Source organism: Gordionus sp. m RMFG-2023, chromosome 1 (genome assembly GCF_954871325.1).
Source record: "Gordionus sp. m RMFG-2023 chromosome 1, tfGorSpeb1-WG-v2, whole genome shotgun sequence".
In the NCBI taxonomy this organism is placed as follows: Eukaryota; Metazoa; Nematomorpha; class Gordioida; order Chordodea; family Parachordodidae; genus Gordionus; species Gordionus sp. m RMFG-2023.
Genome location: NC_088775.1, coordinates 73,951,307 through 73,960,291, shown reverse-complemented (window position 1 = coordinate 73,960,291; position 8,985 = coordinate 73,951,307).

Sequence of the window (8,985 nt, the reverse complement as noted above, 5' to 3'; positions counted from 1 at the left end):
ATGATATTTCTTCCATTTTAGCGATTTTTTTTAAATTTTCAATTTAAATACAAGTATTTAATTCCCTAGTATCTATTAATATTAATTTCATATTTACTTTAAAAATTTTCTAGGAGATATAAGCCAGGTTCCCAATTTTTAGCGATTTTTGTTTTAGCTATTTAGAACCTATCCCTATTTTTTTTTAACTAAAAAAAAATAATATTTTTTATTAAAATATTTAGTAAGTTATTGCATTTGGTAGACAAAAGCTAAACATGTTGAGTATTTAAAATTTTTAAAAATATTTTATCCAACTATGATCAATTATATATCTTCTAAATAAACATAACAATCCTATTTCTTAAAAAAAAATTAAAATAATATAATATTTTAATCTACATATTTTTATATCTTTGAGAAAAGGTTGATATTTTCAGCCAAACATGAAAAGGAAAAGCAGTGGTGTCGCTGGGGGGAAGAGCACAGGGCTCAAGCCCCCTGAAAAATTTGAATATCCCCCTGAAGTAAAATTTTTTTTTTAATTGCTCCTTAATACCCCTTGAACTAAAAATATTTTTTTAATTGCCCCCTGAACGATTTCTTTATAATTCTATGTAATATATAGATTTAATTTTATTATTTAAAAATTAATAAAACTATCTAAATTTTTATTAAATGAATACTATTTCAATTATTAGATTAGATTAATACATATAAATTATTTGTTCACTCTGTCAGCTTGCAAACAAATTCTGTGTTAAAATATATATCAATATTACTTACTAAATATTAATTTAGCATTAACAGTTGAAACTTATTTGACTTTTATTATTTAAATTATTATATAACCTTAATTAAATAAATATAATCAATTGAAAATTAACAAATTTAATATTGTAATAGCCGAATTCAAAATCACTAATCAACTACATTTTTATTTTTAAATTTAATTATCATGTCTTTTCCTAAAATTATTTTCAAGGTCCAAATCAATGAGTATAAGATATTTATTTATAAAAAGTAAGTAGATAAATAGTTTATAATCTTTTATAATATATAATTATTTATAAAATATTAAAATGCCATTTTTACAGATATATTTGACAGTTATATAATCATAGCTAATAATTTTAAAATTTTAATAATAAATGCTTTTGATAATAAATATAAGTAACAATTTGCAATCAAATATTTAACGCCATCTATTTATTAATAAATTTATTAATATTAAATTTCCTATTATTCATCCCACAATGGATATAATAAATTAGGGCTCCATGCCCAGTGGCGTAGCTAGGAATTTTTTTTAGAGGGGGTTCATACATATAAAAGCCTGGGGGGCGTATATAATAAATATATTTTTTAAATGCATCAATAATATGTTATTATAATTTAGTATGAATTTATAATAATACTATCCATAATAATTTCAATACTAATATAATATCCTTCCACAAACATCAAAACCAGAAAAATATAAATAATAATGACATTTATTTAATATAAAGTCACTTTTAAGTCTTTTGAACGTATAATCTAGAAAAAATTTTAGCTCTGGCAGGGGTCCAAACCCGAAAACCACCCCCGTAGCTACGCCACTGTCCATGCCAATTCAGCGAAACTTTTATCGCGAAACATTTGAAGCGAATACATTACTGCAAAACTTTTATCGCGAATCAATAATCGCGAAAATTTTATAGCGAAGCCATTATCGCAAAACCTTTAAAGCTAATACATTACCGCGAAACTTTAATCGCGAATCAATAATCGCGAATATTTTATAGCGAAGTTATTATCGCGAAACCTAAATCGCGAAGACAATGTAGCGACAATTATTTCGCGAAACATATATCGCGAAACATATATCGCGAAACATATATTACGAAACATATATAGCGAAGATATTATAGAGAATTTAATATCGCGATAATTGCTAATAATGAATTATTTATTTTGAATCATTTTTTTAAAATTATATTATATGAATAATATTTTTTTTTAAAATAGGTTGAAGAATGATTCACAATGATAGTTTGTAATTTTCTTTTAACCTTAAAAATTTATATAATGATTAATAAACTTAAATCTGGTTTATTCCTATCCTTTTCTTCGAAGTTTTTATTTTATAATAATCGCGCACAAGGAACACAGCTTTATCAATATATAAATCATTGATTTTATTAGTTAAATCTTGATATTTACTGGCGAAATCGATATCTGGGTAGCATTCCTATTTATTGTCTGATGACTTTTTATAAATTTATCAATCAATTTTGGCCAGGGTTAGCGAGTCAGTCAATTGACCAGTCAAATGACTAGATATTAAAGGGTCAATTGAACCGGGGAATATTTGACCTGGTCAAATGGCTAAATATTTTATAAGATCTGAATATAATAATATGTTTGAAAAAGAAAAAACGATATAAATACATATGATCACAATGCTGCTATTTTTTGAGTTCCTACTATTAAGGAAAGCATTTTACTCATAGTGAATTTAATGAAGTTTGTAATATAATAAAAGAATTAGGCATACAAGGTGGTGATCAAAATATTTCAAGTTATATCATAAATTCAGAAAAAAAGCGGCTTATTTAATAGAAAATCATGGGGAAAGCAGTAACTTCCATAAGAAGCAATCAGATTTCAATCTCAAGCAGTGGAATTAACTTTGACCATCATGGCCATTAAGTGAAATGCCATTACTGACAATTCCTACATCTACTTCTTCTTCAGAAAGAAATTGGTCGATTTGTGTCAATATTCTTACTAAAACAGAAATCGATTGAAGATTTAGACATAAAGTAAATTGATTAAAAAATATTAAAGAAAATGATGATATTTAATATAAAAAAATATTTATTTGATTTTAACCATATTTGACTGGTCAAATGCACCACCGTGGTTTTGGCAGTCACTACTCATAAACAGTGTGGATGATGAATGGCAATTCAAAAATAAATTACACCTATATAAAATAAGGGATTTCCACAATTTAAAATATTTTTTAGTCTTATTATTTAACGATCTTTATCGATATCTTTTTATCTTTTCTGTATATTGGGGGAAAGGGGGGGGGGAAGGGGGGGGGAAGGGGGTGTGATAAAAATTTTAGTATAATATCTCGGCATGAATCTCTATTAATTTAAATATAATATTTTGATATGGGTTCTTGAAGCTTAAATAATTTTAAAATATAATAAAAAAATAACTACACTAAAAATTAATAAATAATTAATGACATATTTGATAAGTTATAACTATTTAAAAAAAAATATTGCTGAAATTTAAAAAAATTCTCGTCTGGCTGGTGCCATTCCCTTGGTTATAAATATTAAATATTTTCGCCATTCTTTCCTCTTTATTTCAGAGTCTTATAAAATATATTATCAAGCAAAAATAAGGAGATCTTAACCTTTAAAAATTATTTGTTTCGCCTGGATAAAATAGTCTCAGATTATAAGTATTATAGATGCCTTAACCAAGATATATTTAAATGACCCGTACGACTTACAAAAAAAAATGGTAAAATAGAAGATAATAAAGAAATACACAATCATCCAGAAAATCCAATCGAAATGGAAACCAAGAAAATAATCAATTCAATTAAGAATGAAGCTTTGAATAATAATATGGAAACTCCAAACTTTATTGTGGGGAAACACGTATCTCAATTAAGTGATTCCATATCAATGGCACTACCATCATCGAATCTTTTGAAACGTATAATTCACCGAACGCGGAGTTCAAACAGTTTTGCACCTCCGAATCCTAGCAGCCATATCGAGCTTTTAATTCCGCATGAATATTCAATTATAGATAAGTATGAGGATTTCATACTTCATGATGATGGTCCGGTAAAATTTTCTATTATTTTTTGAAAAAGTATAACTAAATCCTTTATTTTTATTGCGATAAGCTGCCCGATAAGAAACACTATTATAATTGCTTATTTATTTATCATGTGTGCTAGGTTCCCGACCGTGTTATCATATTTGGAACAAGAAAAAATTTGGACTTCTTAGCTTCAAGCGAACATTGGTTTTCTGATGGTACATTTAAATCGTCGCCACCTTTATCGCAAATTTATTCAATTCATGGGAGTAAAAATAATAATGTTTTTCCTCTCATATATATATTGACCAATAGAATGGATTTTGAAACATATAAAAAAATATTTACTATTATAGGTGACAACTTAATATCAACTCCAAATAAAATGACGGATTTTGAAATGGCCAGTGTAAAAGCTTTCAATGAAGTGTTTCCCAGTTCACAACACAAATGTTGCTATTTCCATTTTGGCCAATCCTTTTGGTGAAACATTCAAAAATACCAAGAAATATCGCAGAAATATAAAACAGATGTGGATTTTAATATACAACTTAGAATGATGGTTTGCTTGGCATTTGTGCCACCATTAAATGTAGTTGAAACATTTGAATTACTAATAAACTCCGAATTTTTTTCTAATAATCAATTGTTACTTCAGCCTCTAATTGAAACTTTTGAAAAAGCTTACATTGGTAAAACGTTTGGAAGAGGCAAATATTGAACTATGGAATTGTTACCAATCAACTCTGAACGGGGAAGCGAAAACCAACAACGCGGTTGAAGGGTGGCGTAGGTGCTTCAGTTCCCTCCTAACAAGTCACCATCCAAACATGTGGAATTTATATCAAGTTATCTATATATCTATTATTTTTAAATGATTTAAAAAGTATAAAGATTTACTAATAAACTTAATAATTAATATTATAGGCTTAAAAAACAACAAGGGTTGACAGAGTTAAAAATTCTGGTGAAACATCCTCTACTCCGAGAAAAAAATAACGAAATCTACATGCGAGAATAGTAACAATTATTTCTGATTTCGAAAATCGATCAAGATTAGATTATCTTAAAGGAATCGGTATTATATTACATTGAATGTTTAATTTTTTTAAATTATTATCTACAATAATAAAAATTTGGTAGTCTCAAATTTTTTATATTTGCATTATTTTTTGTGACAAAAATATAGCAAGGTCTACTTTGGTATAAAATTTAGCTAGCTACATACGATTCTTTCATCAAGATACAGATTTTATGAGAGTATTTACAAATTCTTTTATATGTGACGCAGTCTTTCTCTACCACATCAATCCCACGATTAATATTTCAAAAACTACCTTTCGTCATGCATTATAAAATTAAAATTCATATTCCAAGCCCTTGAGTCATATAGTTGTTTTCCCTCCCTTAAAAATATGATCATTTTTGATGAGCAACATTATTAGAAAAATATTATTATAAAATAATACTCAAGTATTACACTAAAGGGTAAAGTTTAAAACGAGGATTACATTTTCCTTTTATTTATTAAAGCATGTAAATTTTTTTATATTGGGGTATTTTTGTCCGATGTTTTTTCCATGGTTATTTTTAACCAGTCTTTGTCCAAATCAGTGATTCTTTTAAAATTTTACACTTCAGTTATATATTTCACAAACAAACTATTGGTTTAGACGATATGATATGGCAATGCTCTACTTTTTCCTTCACATATTCAATAAATAAAAAAATCATTTTTTAAAAAACTTTTTATAAAGAAATATATTTTGTAAGGATATTTATTCTATATGTAAATTAGATATAAAAAAATATGACTTAAAGGGATCTATTAAAATAAGATAATACTTGCTATACCATTTCCTATTTTAACTTAAGAAAAGGACTGCGGAGAATATAATCAGGGGCTTGTATACATATCTATAAATGATATCAACCCTCTCAAAACTTTTAACCTCCTACCAAATAATTAAAAAAAGTAAATACCATTCATCCCTTTCCAATTTTATTCAAATAATGATAATTATTTCATTACTAACTATCCCCCCCCCTCTAATTTCAATGATGATCCTCTAATGAGTTCGTAGTTCAAGTTACAATATTGACCTTGCTATAAAAATTTGGAAAAAAATTGGTTGAATTAATTTTGATATATTATAGCTCTAAAATTCCTTAAGGTTATTAATTATTTAAATATTGGCATTTGGTTAACTTTTTTTAATATACTATATTCTCATTTGATTTGATAACAATGTAATTGAGCTTGGGTGGCTTTGTCATGTCATGAATAATAAAAGTAAAACTAAAATTAAAATACATCATTTTTTTTGGTTATATATTTTTTTAAATTATTTTTATTGTTTTTACGGCATTAAAAATAATCTAAATTTTTTTTATTAAACAATAGCTCAACCTATTTGCTTGATGAAAATAATTAGCTATCCTAATCGTATCAGGTTAATTCAGCGAAACTTTTATCGTGAAACACTTTTTCGCGAAACTTTTATCGCGAATGTCGTTTATCGCGAAAAGTTTTTATAGCGAAGGTAAAATCGCGAAACAAAATTTGCGAATTTATCTCTGCGAAACATTTATAGATAAGACAATTTCGCGAGGCCATTGTCGCGAATTTATTTCCGCAAAACCTTAACCGCGAATTTATTAGAGCGAATACATTTTAGCGAAACATTTTACGCGAACACTTTACAGCGAATTTTTTATCGCGAATATGTTTGCGCGAAGTCATTATCGCGTGAGCATTACCACGAAACAATAAATATATTGCCAATGCATTTATTTAAAGGAAAACAACATATTATTTCAGGGATCCAAACCGAACCTGAACCGAACCGTTAAACCGCAAAAACCGGTATTTTTTATCGAACCTAATTCCAGCCGAACCTGAACCGAGCCGCTAAAATGCCTCTGAACCGGTTCGAGTCTCATGATTTTATGCTTATAAAATTATATGTAAGTTATTATTAGATTTCAATTATATTTGAATAATTTTAAAGATTATCATCAATCACATTTGATTGATAAGTTCACAATTTTTATAAACTTTAGTATATTGTCATTTTACAACATTTTTTTAAATATTTTAAGCTTATAAATTATAATGCTTAGAGAAAATAAAATCCAAAATATTATTATAAATGACACATCAAATCTGATAAGAAAGATGTTTCAACAATTAAATTTATACTATCTCCTTATAGATGTAATTTGAGTGAGACGAATTTTGAAAATATATCAATTGTGCGGCTTAATAAAAAAAATTAAGTAAAAAAAAGTACTATTTAACGCAATCTATTTATTTAAAAAATTATTATGATTAAACATTTTATTATTCAATTAAATTTTATTTTATAATGTGCAATTAATAAAAATGAAGGTTTATACATGTGTTTTTTAAATTAATGATAAAATAAAAAAATATTTTCCCTATACATAATTCGAATGTAGGTTTGAATACAAAAGTGTTCAAACCGGTTTTTAGAGGTTCAAACCGAACCGATATTTTAATTTTTACTAACCGAACCTGAACCTTGATACGTTATTTTTATCCGAACCTGAACCCGAACCGAACCGATATTCGTTTCGGTTTGGACCCCTGTATTATTTATTATTTGATGTTTTTAAATTAAAAATGATATGCTACTATTGTAATATTATTTTTGTTACAATTTTTTAGTGATTTTCACGCCCAAGAAAGTAAAAAATATTTCTTGAAGTTCAAAAAGAATTTTTAACATATTTTGATAAAAAATTTAAATCTTCTTAATATATCTTTTTGAGGAATTCTTTTGTCAAATTTATTATAAATATACAATTTTTAAGTAAAATCTTTTATAGTTTTTTTTATATTGGTACAAAGAACTGCCAGCCTCTTATTTTATTTTTGTAAAATTATCTATTTCTTATAAATAATTTTTTTAAATATATATTCAACTTATTTATGTTATTTTATATGATCATTTTAAGGAAAACAATTTAATGGGACAATTGTCATATTCGTTATTTTTTAAGATTTTTGAAATTTTTTGACTCAAAAGGATAAAAATATAATTTATATTGTAAAGATGTTAAATTATAAATTCGATAAAGATGCTTGGAAAAATGGCAAAAAATATAATTTATATTGTAAAGATGTTAAATTATAAATTCGATAAAGATGCTTGGAAAAATGGCAATTATCATAATCGGTATTTTTAAACATATTCGATTTTTTTTAACGTTAAATTATAATTTAAATTAGGATGTACCATATAAAAGGGTCAATTGTCATAGTCATTATTTTTAAAGTTTTTTTTACAATTTTTTGATGTAAGTGGGCAAAAATATAAATTGCTACATGTTAAAATAAAATTTAAGCGAAAGTACCATAGATATAAGTTATAATTTTTATAATCGTTGTTTATAAAGTTTTTAGAATTTTTTTGTTGCAAATGGGTAAAAATATAGATTGTAAACATGCTAAATTAAAATTTCATGAAGATCTACTATTGAAAAGTGACAATTGTCATAATCGTTATTTTTAGAGTTTTTTGAATTGTTTTGACCAAAATGCGTTAAAATAATTATTGCTAGATTATTTTTATTTAACGCAAATTGGTAAAAATATAGATTGGAAACATGTTAAATTAAAATTTCATGAAGATGTACCATAGAAAAGTGACAATTGTCATAATCGTAATTTTATAACTTTTTTGAATTTATTTGACGTAAATGGGTTAAAATAAGTATTGCTAGCATGTATAAATAAAACTTCAATGAAGATGTACCCTAGATAAGTGACAATTATCATAATCATTATTTTAAAATTTTTTTAACGCAAATGGGTAAAAATATAGATTGTAAACATGTTAAATTAAAATTTCATGAAGATGTACCATTGAAAAGTGACAATTGCCATAATCGTAATTTTATAACTTTTTTGAATTTTTTTGACGTAAATGGGCTAAAATAAGTATTGCTAACATGTTTAAATAAAATTTCAATGGAGATGTACCCTAGATAAATGACAATTGTCAAAATCGTTATTTAAGTTATTTGTATTTTTTTTAACGCAAATGGGTAAAAATATAGATTGTAAACATGTTAAATTAGAATTTCATGAAGATGTACCATAAAAAAGTGATAATTGTCATAAAATTTATTTTATTACCTTTA